This window comes from Electrona antarctica (genome assembly GCF_951216825.1).
Source record: "Electrona antarctica genome assembly, chromosome: 18".
Classification (NCBI taxonomy): domain Eukaryota; kingdom Metazoa; phylum Chordata; class Actinopteri; order Myctophiformes; family Myctophidae; genus Electrona; species Electrona antarctica.
Window position 1 is genome coordinate 31,005,083 of NC_136799.1, and position 14,162 is coordinate 31,019,244.

General features: G+C 43.9%; 1 long non-coding RNA gene across 1 annotated transcript; it reads left to right on the forward strand.

Annotated features, from left to right (window-relative positions):
* Positions 1 to 2,313: 2,313 nt before the first annotated feature.
* LOC306941616 lies at positions 2,314 to 3,599 on the forward strand. Its single transcript, XR_013792192.1, has 3 exons — positions 2,314 to 2,395; positions 3,022 to 3,097; positions 3,465 to 3,599. It is a non-coding gene; the product is annotated as an uncharacterized lncRNA (long non-coding RNA).
* The last annotated feature ends 10,563 nt before the right edge of the window (positions 3,600 to 14,162 follow it).

Genomic DNA, 14,162 nt, shown 5'->3' on the forward strand with positions numbered 1-14,162 from the left:
TTTTGCTATAGTGTCTAACATAATTAAATCATGAAACATATTATTTGAGTATGAGTAAGGATGCTGAGTTGGATGCAGTCCAAACCCATGCTCAGCTCTGCGGTATCTCTCCAGCCTGTTGGGCAGCAGCTGTTCCGTCACTCCCCAGGCTGAGAGTCTCTTACAGAGTAGGAGGCAGACCTGCTGAGAACACCTGCTGGGACTCCATGCCTCCGGTTCTCTCTTTCCTTCCACGTCTCCGCCCATTCGCTCACTCATCTCGCTCCTGAATCCGTCACTGCCTTACATTTGCATCTATCTTCCCTCGCCATACTCCCTCCACCCTTTCATGATTGCCTCTCTCTTCCTTCCTCCATCCCTCCACCCCTGCTTTCTTGCATTTCTGGCCCAGTCGTATAGGCCTGCATGAAAGCAGCCATGGCACAGCAAACAACACCCCCCCCAGGTGCGGCTCTTCCTTACATAAGGTGCCATCTCTGCATGGAGCCACAGGATACAGCAAGGACCACACTTTGGATTTATGACCAGGACTATCGAGCTGCTCACTACACCTCACTACCTTAATTCAAATACGGGCATTTTGGCATTGTAATTTCAAGCGGAGAATGTCATTATCAACTTTATTCATACAGATACATTGAGTGAAGAGATTAACCTCGGTACCCAGGCTTTTACTTTCGTTCGCATCGGCTCAAAAATGAAAGCCTGGCCGGGGGAACGAGACACATTCCTGGTCTAGGGGTGGGAGTGAACTACAGTGCAGAGGGGCGTCGCTCCCAATTTGGTGACGTCAGTGTTGTCCGCTGTTTTCTACCAGGGACGGGAGGGGCAGAGGGGGGGCGGGCGCTTCAAATCTCCAGGGGCTAAAGAGGTTCAACTGATTTTGATGCTATATTATTAAGTAATCTTGCTGGGGACCACCCTGTGAGTGCATCATGCAGCCTAGTTGCTTCTTTTGGGCTTGTTTTCGTAGACCTGTGTGCTTGTTGCCCTCACAAATTCTGGCAACACTAGTCTGTAACACTCTGATATGGCTGCTATGCCAATCAGCTGAGCAATAATCAAAGCTCAGCATAATTAAGTGTGTTAGCCCTGATACGTTGCCTCAGTAACTACGCTCATTCAGGAATTCTGATTGGCCAGTATGAGATGATGCATGATAATGTACGATGATAAGAGCGCCCCTCACTTCACGCGGGTGTGATTTTTGGATACAATCTGCAGAAAAGGGAAGCAGTGTTAGTTGTGGAAACCATGCAGCGTTTCTGAACCGCAATGGGAGGGGATCTCTGCGTGACCTCATCTCGGAGCTACAGAATGAGCGAGCGTAGGGACTGAGGAAACGTATCGGGGCTATAAGTGTGTTAGCATCTTCATCATTGATGTCTAGGATAAGCCTAAGTCACCCCTTATTTTTGAGGGGCTCCATGTCCAGCTTTGAGGGTGTGTAAACACAAACATTGTCCTAACACAAACATTAAATGCCATTGATAATGAATGACCAGTTTTGAGTGTTTGTGTAAACACAAACATTGCGTAAACACAAACATTGAAGACGAAGGTGAGGACGCAAATTTTGATTGGCCAGAATGAGATGATGTATGATGAATGATGTACGATGATAAGAGCGCCCCTCACTTCACACGTGTGTGATTTTGTTTTGTTTTGTGCGTCAGAGAATTCTATGTTGATCTGACCCCCCATGCCAAAGCGCCAGCGCTTGCCCAGTAGTCTGCCGTCAACAAGGCGGATGTGTGCACTTCTTGCCCTTAGGCGTCTTACTGCATGGTATATAGCCTATTATATAGCCTTATGTGTTTAACTGTATTGTTGCAGTAGGCTAAGATGAATAACTCTGTAGCCCAATGTAAAATGATGAGCGAAAGTAATTATTCTCTACAATTCTTTTCAATTTACATTTTGAGATGTAGGCTATAAGCTTATGTTAGCATGTTTGCATGCAGCTGATGCTGCTAGGCTAATCACGTGCTCAACTGACTCACGCTTTGGTTGCTCTCTTCATAAATAGCACTATAACTTGCTAAAAAATCACTGTAAAGAACACAAAAACGTTTTGCACTAAAATATCCTATATTCTGGTCAGAACAGACATTGTTATTGTGGTCTTATTGTGAAACATACGTGTTTTAAGATTATCTTTTATTTTGTGTTTTGAGCCAAATGCTTTTATTTTGAAGGGAGTTTTGTGTGACATAGCTACCTGCGCGGCACAGAGGACGTATATATTACACAATAACAGGGAGAAGGCGCATGCTTTTATTGCTTTACTTCATGCTGCAAAGGAGACCGCCTTTTTATTTGTCATTTGAGATGAGCAATATGGTTTTACCACCGGTGGTTACCCCGCCTCCCTCCCGAAGAGGCATAGCCTAAGGTTAGTAGCCATGTGGACACTGCTTGTTGTTACAAACAGTAGGCTACAACACGTTTTTTGGGGGGGGGGGGGGGGGGGGGGACGACGACGACGACAAAGGACTTATTGCTAAAATGCATTGTTGAGTTGTTTACATTCAGTTATGGTGTATGGAAGGACATTAAATGAAAGAAATGGCACATGGACATGGTGGTGCTTTAGTACTGCTAAGGATAATGCACTAAAACAGACAGAGTTTGGTTTGTTATTTTTTCTGTAGAGTGTGGTGAAAATGAAAAGTTATAATTGTACATGTACAAGGAAAGTAAAAGGTCACTATTTCATGTCATTATACTACACTTAAAAAGGTTAAAATAAAGTGTTTCATCACTTCAAAAACAGCTGCTTAAAAGGAAAACTAGTTCATTACAGAATAAGTGGTGATGTTGAAGTCATCATAATTGTACATTAATTACAGTAATTCTGACTGTTGGTCAAAGCTATTTTAAAAAGACTTTCAGTGCTTTTTTGAATGTGCCATTTACTTTTGGAGCTTATGTGAGGAGCTACACAGTAATGTTATTTCTTGCAAAAATATGTGAAATGCTAACTAAGTTTTTTGCTTGTGTTCTTTATTTTCTTGTCAGGTTTATGGATTTCAATATTCACTACCATCAGTACAAGTCTTCTATCGGCGGGGACCGCTACAATCACTACAGCCAGGTAAAACACACTATTATTAGAACATGTCTGTCTTTTATTTTATTTAATCATTTATTTATTTTTTAAGTAAGTATATAATCCTTGCTGAGCCATGTGGCTCATAGGGCAGGAGCCTATCTCCTGTGTCTAGCCATGATGTACAAGTACACCCCCTGGACATGATGCTAGTATGTCACAATTGTCGCATGGGCCTTGCCCCCAATCCAACCCTTGATGCTCAGTGCCAAACAGGGTCCTATTTTTATAGTCTTTGGTATAATCCGACCAGGGAATCGAACCACAACCTCTCAGTCTCAGGGCGGACACTCTAACCACAAGGCCACTGAGCCATTCATTCATTCATTTATTTGTCTTACTGTCTTTGTAGAGCTGCTGAGATGAATTGGAATTGCCTGTCTGTAAGTGTAACATCTCCAGAGCGCCAAAGCTTGAAGTGGAGTGGAGTAGCAATCAAGCTCAACACTCGGAGTGTGCTCTTCGCAAAGCCCCATCATTCAAAATGGAGGTGAGTAGTCTAGGCAGGGTGACTGATTCTTATTGCTGGTTTCACCATCATCATGTTTGGACAACCCCTATACATTATGCAGGTTCCAATGTTGTGTGTGCGTGCAATACGGTCATACATGTTGTAGACGGAAAGTAGATGCATCAGTCACAAAGGGCGTGTGAGGGATGACTGGCTGTCCTCCCATGTGTTTAGAATGGAAAAACTGTCATAGATTTTTCAATTGATTACATGTCCTCACATCACACTCGTAATTGCATAAGAGTCAAGGCAAGCCGGGTCTCCGACCAGAACATTCAATCACTTTTCATCTCACCAAGTGTATACATACATGGAGCTCAATATGGAATGACGCACTTTATCAAGTCTGAGGTATGGTCATAATGGCCGTGATGAGAAATTGCACGTTCATAATACACCGTGTCAATGAATAGATTTCGGTTCGCCTTTCGAATTCAGAATCCAAATCCAGCGCCACTCTCACTTTTTCCCCGTCTAGTCCTCTTTTAGAAAGGCCGCTTGTACTCTTGTCTGGAGTCAGTTTTATTATAATAGGACATCTCCTTCAGTGTCCCAGACTACGGGCGGCTGTCTTGTGGCTTTTATTCTGATGGCAGATGAAAGGAAAGGAAAATGTCTGTTCTATGGAATCCTAATACCTCCCTCTGCCTCCCCCGTTATCATATAGATCATAGGGAGACACTCATGAAAGGGCCCCGCAAGGAAAAATAGAAAGCATTTTCCCAGATGGACAGAGGCACAAATAAGTAGAGGCACTTTGAAATGCAGAGTGGTCAGTCAGTCAGTGCATGCTCCTGTCTCACAAAGTACATTGGGGTCAGATATTGTTAGCCCCCCCCCCCCCCCCCCCCCCCTTTATTTTCCGGCACCACCTCCCTGTTGGGCGGGCAGCGTCAGAAAGAGGCAGGGTGCCAGAGGCTTTCAGAGCTGCTGGTACAGAAAGTCTCAGTGGGTCTTGTTTTATTTCCCTCAAGTAGCATTCAACACCTCCCTGTCGCATACACGCAGACAAATCCTCCTTATTACCATACGAGTCGAATCTACAGTATAACATCATGGCCCTTCATTCATTGTAAAAGGGGGCACCCACGAACGTGTAATTATTTCTCGCTCTCCCCTCCCTGAGATCAAAGCCCAAACAGGAGTGATTACAGCGAGTCAGGTCGTCTTTGAAGACACTCTTCGGTTCCTCTCCTGTGTTTGGAATCGGATGCTGTATAAACAGGGCTGGGAGATGCCGTCGTTCTAACCTCTCCGCAGCAGGCAGGCACTTGCCGTGTGGCAGGTGTTCCTGTTTACAGGCAGCCAGTGCCAGCCGAGTGCACTTCAACCCTGACTCATCCCGGGGATTCTGATTCCCCATTGCGCTGGCGGCTGACTTTCACTGCGCAGCGCCGTAAAAGAAACATCCTCATTCTTCTCTCCTTGAACCCTGGTTGTAAAGCATAGTTTTACGTGATCTGTTTCTGGTTTGTGAGGTCAGACATGGCAAGAATGAGAGATGAGCTGATTGCAATGTTTGTGAAGACGGATGGAGGGGCGAGGGCGGGGTTGGGGTGGGGGTGGAAGAGATGGATAGGGGATTCCATATACTCGCCTTAAAAACCACGTTGTACGATTTCTTTTTTCAAGTTGGCAGTCCAAACATGGTTGTTTGCCTGACACTTTGCCCTCTTCCATTTGTATATTTACAGTATGGATGACTGAAATTCAGAAACAGACAAAGAATCAATTCCTCTCTCTCTCCCTTTCTCTTATTTTTCGGTAGAGAGCACACAACTGTTTTCACCACTGTAAGCAAACACCGTCCAAAATCGCAGTGCCAAGTTTAACTAGACCGTCCAGCTGTGAGAGCTATAGAGTAACAATAATAATATAGGGTAAACCTCACCTCACTCAGCCTATAGTTCATTCGACAGCCTCTGATGTATTGTCACATTTTGAGGGAGCTGTGAAAGTTTTGTATAAACAATACAGTACAATATGGTAGGATAATAATAATAATACATCACTTACTGGTGTATAAACGTAACACTAACTTGGGTAACTGCCTGAGGTGTGCAAATGGAACCAAATGGACCCGGTCCATTTGGTTCTATTTCTCTTCTGAGTTAAAATTAACACTGCAGATTTTACTGTGTATCATTTGCACTAATAGCCTATTTGCTGCAGTTGCTGTGTGTGAGTGCCAAGGTTCTCTCTTACCACTAACCAAATGCTTGTGGCTTAGTCATAACCACTCCAGGACTTCAGCGAGGTTGACGTCAGTTCTATTTTTTTTTGTCATATGGAGTCAGAACTCAGCTCCAACCCCTGCATGCACCTCATGGTCTTTCTCAAGGCAAACAGCACAGCAACAATCCTGACTGTTTAACCCATGAAGGGAGCCCGATTCTACAAATGCCTTTTAAATCAGTAGTTCTCCCCTTAGAGTATAAATATAATAGAGACACTGAGAGGACGTCTCTACTCTCTATTAGGTATTGCAGCTCGAGCCAGCGCTGGGCCGTTGACTATCATTGCGCACGTTCATGTTATTGGGGCAATGACACGCGAACGCTGTTTCATACGTGAACGCGTGCAATGATGGTCAACGGCCAGCGCGTTCACAATTTGGCCCAATCCATCCCAGAATGCACTCTGTTCCTACCCGGAAAGAGGAGTGAAATCGCCTCATGCGCTTTTGAGAAACTTGCAATGCAAGTGGATGGGAGGAGAAATCCGGTGACGTCTCTATTAATATATACTCCAAGAAATGTATTTTTTTTATTTTAATTTTTTAAATTGCAGATGTACAGTACAAGCTCACTCCAGCTCTAAAAAACAAAACAAAAAACAATCATGATGGAGTGAGTACCCATTTATCAGTTCCAATTTTTGTCTGCACATTTCTTTGTGTAATCACTTCCAATTTCACTTGTTTACCTTGTATCTTGTGAGTTCTCTCTTCTGGTTGGATGAAGTTGATATCCCAACCTGCAAACGTATGACTAGAGCCAGCTGGAGAGATGGGGAGACCTCTGTTACTGAATAAACACTCTATAGAAATGATATCATAATAGTGTTATTGTAACACACACACACAAATATAATATATGCCATTATGTCTTCCCCTATACCTTTAAGTCTGAGAAGTACTAAAACATAATTTTTACACTTGCAGAGATAAATGATTAATATTGCTGGCATTGCCATTGGTGACATTTTACTGTTTGGCATAATAGCAAAAGACAAATTGCAATTACATAAAGATTAGTGAGTGAAAGTGAAATATAAAGATTAGTTTGGCACTGCCGCTACTGGTTTTAAGGTCTAGTGGTGTAGGACATTTGTTAGGCTACAGTGCTACAGTTGGAGGCCATCGATATTGTCCTTTTCTTTTTGCTGAGGTTTGCGTGATCTGCGCAAAAGGACAGTTAACCCATTTTGGGCGGGAACCCCTTTTGGTTTTTTAAACATTATGTTATAATTTAGCTATTGAAAAATAGCAGATCTACAAGCTCATAGCGCGCCACCGAGTGGCGCGCTACGAGCTTGTAGGTCTGCTATTTTTGAAAAATCGTGAAAATATTTATTTCAGAAAACTGGAGGATTTAGAAGGATTTTTTAAAATTTTGAGGTCAGGCCTAAATGGGTCAAATAATAAGGGACAATATCGGTGGCACCCAACTGTATATTTTTGGTTGCTGAAGGTAAAGTTTGACTGATGCGAGAACAGTGAGTGTTGGGCTCTGGGTCTTAAAGCACCAGCTGGCAACTGGTCAGCCTTGTCTCTCTGGCCTTGGTGGAAAGAAACAATATACAGTATACTACTGGCCTATGGTAAACATACTCTATGCACACCATCACTCTGTTACTGTATCCTTGCGGCTCACGCACATGAATACACAACTACTGTACACACACACAGTCACACACACACACACACACACACACACACACACACACACACACACACACACACACACACACACACACACACACACACACACACACACACACACACAGAGTGGAGTGTATTAACGGTAGACTGAAGGGTGTGCTCAGAGGCCCTGAGCAGAGTCTGTGTGTATGCTACTCTACTGCAGCACCTTGCCTTCAGCAGCGCTGGGACTACGCAGATGTGGCCAGCCAAGCATCGCCCCATCTACTGACCACGTATATGCTTTGTGCGTGCGCACGGGCACGCAACCATTTACCGTACACACACAGTCACACATGCAGCATGTGCAGTTATATGCATGCATCTTGCATATAGATACTATGCTTGTTACAAATTAAACGCCCGGATTCGAACGCAGTCATTTAAACACACACACACACACTCACATACCCCCCCCCACACACACTCTTGTAGAGGCGCGAGCTCCCATCAGCTGAGCGAACTATAGGGCCTGTCACTGGAGGAGCAAGACGCTAACCATTAGCGAATTTACGTCATCCCAAGCTTCCCGGGGTCAGCACGGTCAGACAGACCACCCAACAGCTTGGTCATCAAGGACAAAGACACGGTGGGGGGGTGGAGGGAAGGAGGAGCAGGGAAAGAGAAGGAAGGAGGGAGGAAGGGAGGAAGGGAAGGAGCACGACTCTCCTTTCAGACAGCACCGGCGCTGAGATGTGCTGAGACAACACAAGGTTTTTACATACAGTGTGTGCACTGGGATGTGAAGCCCCATGTACTGTCAGCAGTGCTGAGGCGTTGCTCATCGTTGTCCTGTGTGTGTGTGTGTGTGTGTGTGTGTGTGTGTGTGTGTGTGTGTGTGTGTGTGTGTGTGTGTGTTTGCATGCACTTGTGTTCATTGGGACGTGTAAAGCGTACCTAATATGAGAGTGACTGCATGGTAGGTGTGTGTGTGTGTGTGCGTGTAGTTACTGTATGTGTGTCCGCACTATGGAGAATATGCATCATTCTTCAGTGTGTAAGCGACTTTTTCCCTGCTTGTGGTAATGGCACTGTCCAGTCCAGTGCTCACGCGCTGCATTAATATAAAGGGTATAATAGGCGCCGCTCACTCTGCTTCGTATATTTTTCAACATCGCAGGGCCCGGGTTATTTGGGTCGTCGTGACATGACACAGTAATTGGTTCGCACAGATCGCACTCCGCATTTGACAACCCGCCCCATTTACTGTCTGAGTGCTCCGGTCAAGCTGCTTATAAATCTTTCACCGAGTTGATTAATTGTCTCAAAAGTGTCGTCCCCCCCCCCCCCCCCCCCCCCGCCAGGTAAATAAATAATGAGCCCAGTGATGATTTCTATTGTTGTCCAGTGAGCTGGGTGACCTGCCGAGAGGTCGTCAGTGAGAAACTGTTCTTGGAGAGGGGAAAGGAAAATATAATATTTATAGAAACACATAAATTGGTCCCCACAGCTGGGGATGTAGGGCTGATCTGTGTGTACTGTGTGTGTGTGTGTGTGTGTGTGTGTGTGTGTGTGTGTGTGTGTGTGTGTGTGTGTGTGTGTGTGTGTGTGTGTGTGTGTGTGTGTGTGTGTGTGTGTGTGTGTGTGTGTGTGTGTGTGTGTGTGTGTGTGTCTGACTTTGGCCACATTTGGGGACAAATGTTGGACATTAAACCAGTTGATTGGGTTCAGCATGTCAAATGGAGGACAAAATTGGTTTCCCCAATTAGATTTGACTGAAGTTTAATAAAGTTGGGGGTAGGGCCTGGAGTAAAGGATATGGAATGAATGCAATGTCAGTGCAATGTCCCCAAAAGTTCCCGAAACCAAGTCCCATGGAATTATAATATATCTAGAGAACGGACGGCCCTGCCCCACCTACAGTGGAGTGAAGTACTTTACCGGAGTATTTCCCATTTTCAATACTTGTTACTTCTACTTCTACTCCACTACATCTCATAGGCAAATATTGTACTTTTTCTCCGCTGCATTTATTTGAAAACTTTAGTTACTGGTTAGTGGTTACTTTGTACATTTTGATTATTATTCCAAAGCACTTTCGGTGTTTGAAAACGTGAAATGGGACATTCTGCTCAATGAGTACTTTTACTTTTGGTACTTTAGCTGACCACTTTTCAACCTACCTTCATATTAGTCATCATCACTAATGTTCATGATAAAATGCCACAATTGTTTTTCTGTTTGTGTTGGGACAAACACGTAAAAACTGGACATTTATTATCAATGGCATTTAATGTTTGTGTTTTCACGCACCCTCAAAGCCGGACATATATAGGAGGGGCTAGCGCCCCTCAAAACAAATATTGTTTAAAACGAATCTGCCTAACGATGATGTCAGTGCATGGTGGATGGGTTTCTGAACTTCCCACATCCCTCCTATGATACACAGACTGAGTAGGAACAAAATGGCATTATTTTATCATGAACATTAGTGAGGACCAAAATATGAAGATACGTTGAAAAGTGGTGAAGTGGTCCTTTAGGTAGATTTTGATGCCAATACTTTTGTACCTTTTATTCAATAAAACTTTGAGACTGTTACTTGTAACAGAGTATTTCTACATGGCAGTATTGATACTTTTACTAACCCATTCTGGACGGGATGTTATACTTAGCTTTTGAAAAATAGCAGATCTACAAGCTCATAGTGCGGCTCCGAGTGCCGCGCTACAAGCTTGTAGATCTTGTAGATCTGCAAATCTTTGAATATATATTCTTTCAGAGCGTACGTTTTTAACTCATACTCTTTGCTTCTGGGGGGTCCATCCATGGAACAACATATTTTCAGATGGGGGTTGGCGGCCAATTACATATACTTTTGGGGGTCCTTGACAGGAAAATGTTTGAAAACAACTGCGCTACCTTTAATCATTTCAATGAAAGTTGCTCACCTCCAGCACCTAGTTATAGGTGGAATTACACGCTTCTTCCAGGATTGGCTCCAACGTTGTCCAAACATCACATCAATCGGTACACAATAAATAAAGTTTGTAATAGTGGCTCGTTATGATCAAAATGCCTCAAATCATGCATGAACGCAGCGTCCGATTACTGTGTAACTTCACATTGGCTGATTGACCTGTTATAGCCCCAGCAGGAGATCGATTTATGCTAAACACATTTGTTTTTGCGGTAACTCATACATATTTTGACCACGTGTGCACGCACGCACACATGCACACCCACGCATGCACACAAGCGCACACACACACACACACACACACACACACACACACACACACACACACACACACACACACACACACACACACACACACACACACACACACACACACACACACACATTCAAACACCTCAACAAGTGGGTCTACAAAACAGTTCTGCACTTTGTCAATTGTTTTTTTGGAATATATAGTTATAACTGGGTCTTAGATGTAAATTGTATGTCCCCCTTTGCAGTGACATCGGATTAAATGCACTGTCCTGTGACGGTTGAAGCCAAAGTAATGATGCTTGCCCCCTGATCTGGCAAACCAGTGGGGAGAGAGAGAGCTGTTCTTAAAGGGCCTATTTCTCTTCCACCTCCATTTTAATGGAATCACACAGAAGAAAGTGGCTCCTCTCTCTCTCTCTCTCTCTCGCTCTCTCGTTCTCCCTCTCTATCTCTCCATCTGTCTCTCTGTCTGTCTCTGTACGCCTCTCTCTGTCTCTCTTTATCTCTCCATCTGTCTGTCTGTACGCCTCTCTCTCTCTCTCTCTCTCTCTCTCTCTCTCTGTCTCTCTCTGTCTCTCTCTCCATCTCCCTCTCACTCTGTCTCTGTCTCTGTCTCTCTCTCTCTCTCTCTCTCTCTCTCTCTCTCTCTCTCTCTCTCTCTCTCTCTCTCTCTCTCTCTCTCTGTGTCTCTCTCTCTCTGTCTCTCTCTCTCTCTCTCTCTCTCCCTCTCCCTCCATACCTCCCCCTCTCGCTGCGTCTCCTTGGATATTACAGCTCAATATTAGGTGTTCTATTTGGCCTGGCTGGGTTTTTAATAAAACCTGACAAGGATTTATCACCAGTTCCTGGCGGTACGTGCTGCCATTTCTGTCAGAATAATAAATAAATAAATCAAACCGGGGGTGGCTCAGGCACACAGCAGTCATATTCACATCATTAATGTGAACCGAGCTCGCCTGGAGGAATTGGGCAATGACTTGGGTTGGCTGATGAAGTGCATGTTTTAAGCGGCAGGCTGTTGCATTCGTAAATAGAGCCGTTCTCTTTTCATATTAGCCTGCACAGTGTCTGGTGACATAATGTTTTTGAAATAATTTGTATTTTCCTTCTTTTTTTTTCTTTTTTTTTCTTTTGGTTTACTGACCTCAATTGCACCCAAAAAAACTGAACTTTAAACATTCAGTAGATTTTCTGTGGTCTGAGGCTTTCTGAATAATTAGCCTTAAAAAGTGGTCCACAGGAAAACTGATTTGCCTGTGGACGGTGATGTCATCAGAATCAAGATCTCTATCTAATCCATTTCAACCAATGAAAAGTATTGACACATACCTGCCAATCAATGTGTTAATACTTTTCATTGTTTGAAATGCATTTTCTTAACCCATTTTTAACCCATCTTAACCCCTTTTTGGTGTTTTAAGCATTATGTTATACTTTAGCTATTGAAAAATATCAGATCTACAAGCTCATAGCGCGGCACCGAGTGCTGCGCTACGAGCTTGTAGATCTGCTATTTTTTTTTAAACGTGAAAATGTGGCGCAACTCTTTAAATAAATATTCTTTTAAATCAAATCTTTGCTTCTGGAACAACATATTTTCAGATCCGGGTCCGCAGCCAAATCCAGATAATTCTGGAGGTCCTTGACATGAAAAAGGTTGAGCACCACTGACAGAAAACTGTTATTTAAAAAAAAATCGGCCTCAGGTCTAAATGGATAGATCCAGATCTTGATTCTGATGACATCACCGTCCACAGGCCAATCAGTTTGCCTGCGGACAGCACAGAAAATCTACTAAATGTTCAAAGTTCATGTTTTTTGGGTGTAATTGAGATCAGAAAACCTAAACAACATTTTAAAATACAAAAATATTATGTCACCAGACCTTAAGTCAGAAGAGTGTTCTAAACGCAACCAAACGGACCCTTAACGGTTTTGTAACACCAAGAGTGTGCAACCGGAACCAAATGGACCCTTATGGGTCCATTTTTTCTATCAGATATTCTTTTTTGAGTCGTGCAAACCACTTCAACAACCAGCTTTGTCTGTATCTATGTTTGTGTACCTGTGTACGTGTCCGTGCACAGGTGAGCATGGTTACCATGGTCACTGACATTACATCAAACCACAGCTGATCAGGCTATATAAGACCTTGCACCACTCAGTTCACACGGGTGTGATTTTTTACTTTACTGGAGTATTTCCAATGTTCTGTACTTTTACTTCTCCACTACATCTCAGAGGCAAATATTGTATTTTTACTCCACTACAATTATTTGAAAACATTACAAAACATTGAAAACTAAGTGAATTAGTTACTTTGTCGCTTTGGATTATTATTGCAAAACATGCATTAACCACTTCAGCCATTAACCATTTTGGCCATTCAAAAATCGCCGATCTACAAGCTCACAATGCATCGCATGGCAGTATTGATACTTTTATTATTATTTATTATTAAATAATGTGAGTATGTTCCACCACAGACTCAGGGTTTGACATTGTTCTACAGTAAGCCCAAGGTCCTCCCTGACCCCACCCAGAGACGTGTTCATGATCCAAGCTGTTGTTGTTGCATATTTCCATTCTCCTGCATCATGCTGCATTTTATTATGAGAAACCCTAGTTAGCCTCTCTAAACACGACAACGATAATATTGTGCAGAAAGGACAAACTGTACAAACACCTGTGGCTTTCTAGACAGCTAGGCAGACACTGTGTGTGTGTGTGTGTGTGTGTGTGTGTGTGTGTGTGTGTGTGTGTGTGTGTGTGTGTGTGTGTGTGTGTGTGTGTGTGTGTGTGTGTGTGTGTGTGTGTGTGTGTGTGTGTGTGTGTGTGTGTGTGTGTGTGTGTGTGTGTCAGGCCTCTGACGTTGAAATGTCCTCTGGAGGGTCACTCCATCTCCCTCCTCCTCCTCCTCCTATTCTCTTATTCTCTGCATCTCTCGTTGTCGCTTCAGTGTGTGCTGCTCACCAGGCATCCTGAATGAGGACTTCCTCAGGACGGTTGCTAGGTGATGGCCCCCTGATTAACAGAGCAGGGGGGGTGAGTGTGTGAGAGACAGACAGACAGAGAGAGAGAGAGAGAGAGAAAGAGAGAGAGTGCAGTTATCACTAATTGACAGCTGCCGGCCCTCAGGGCTGTATTCTAACCCCGCGCCCCCTGTGTAATGGGAGGGCAGGGCGCTGTCGCCCCCGTAGGAGAGCATGCAGGCTTTGGGGGCGGGGTGTGTGTGTGTGTGTGTGTGTGTGTGTGTGTGTGTGTGTGTGTGTGTGTGTGTTACTGTGTGTGTGTTACTGTGTGTCTTGTGTGTGTAGGTGGGGGTTGCTGCCATAGCTATGGCCTTCTAGTGGGGCAACATATTGCTAGACCTGTTTGGATAAGCAAGGTAACGAGAAAAATGAGAGAGAGAGAGAGACACGTCTCAGGAATGGATGAAAAG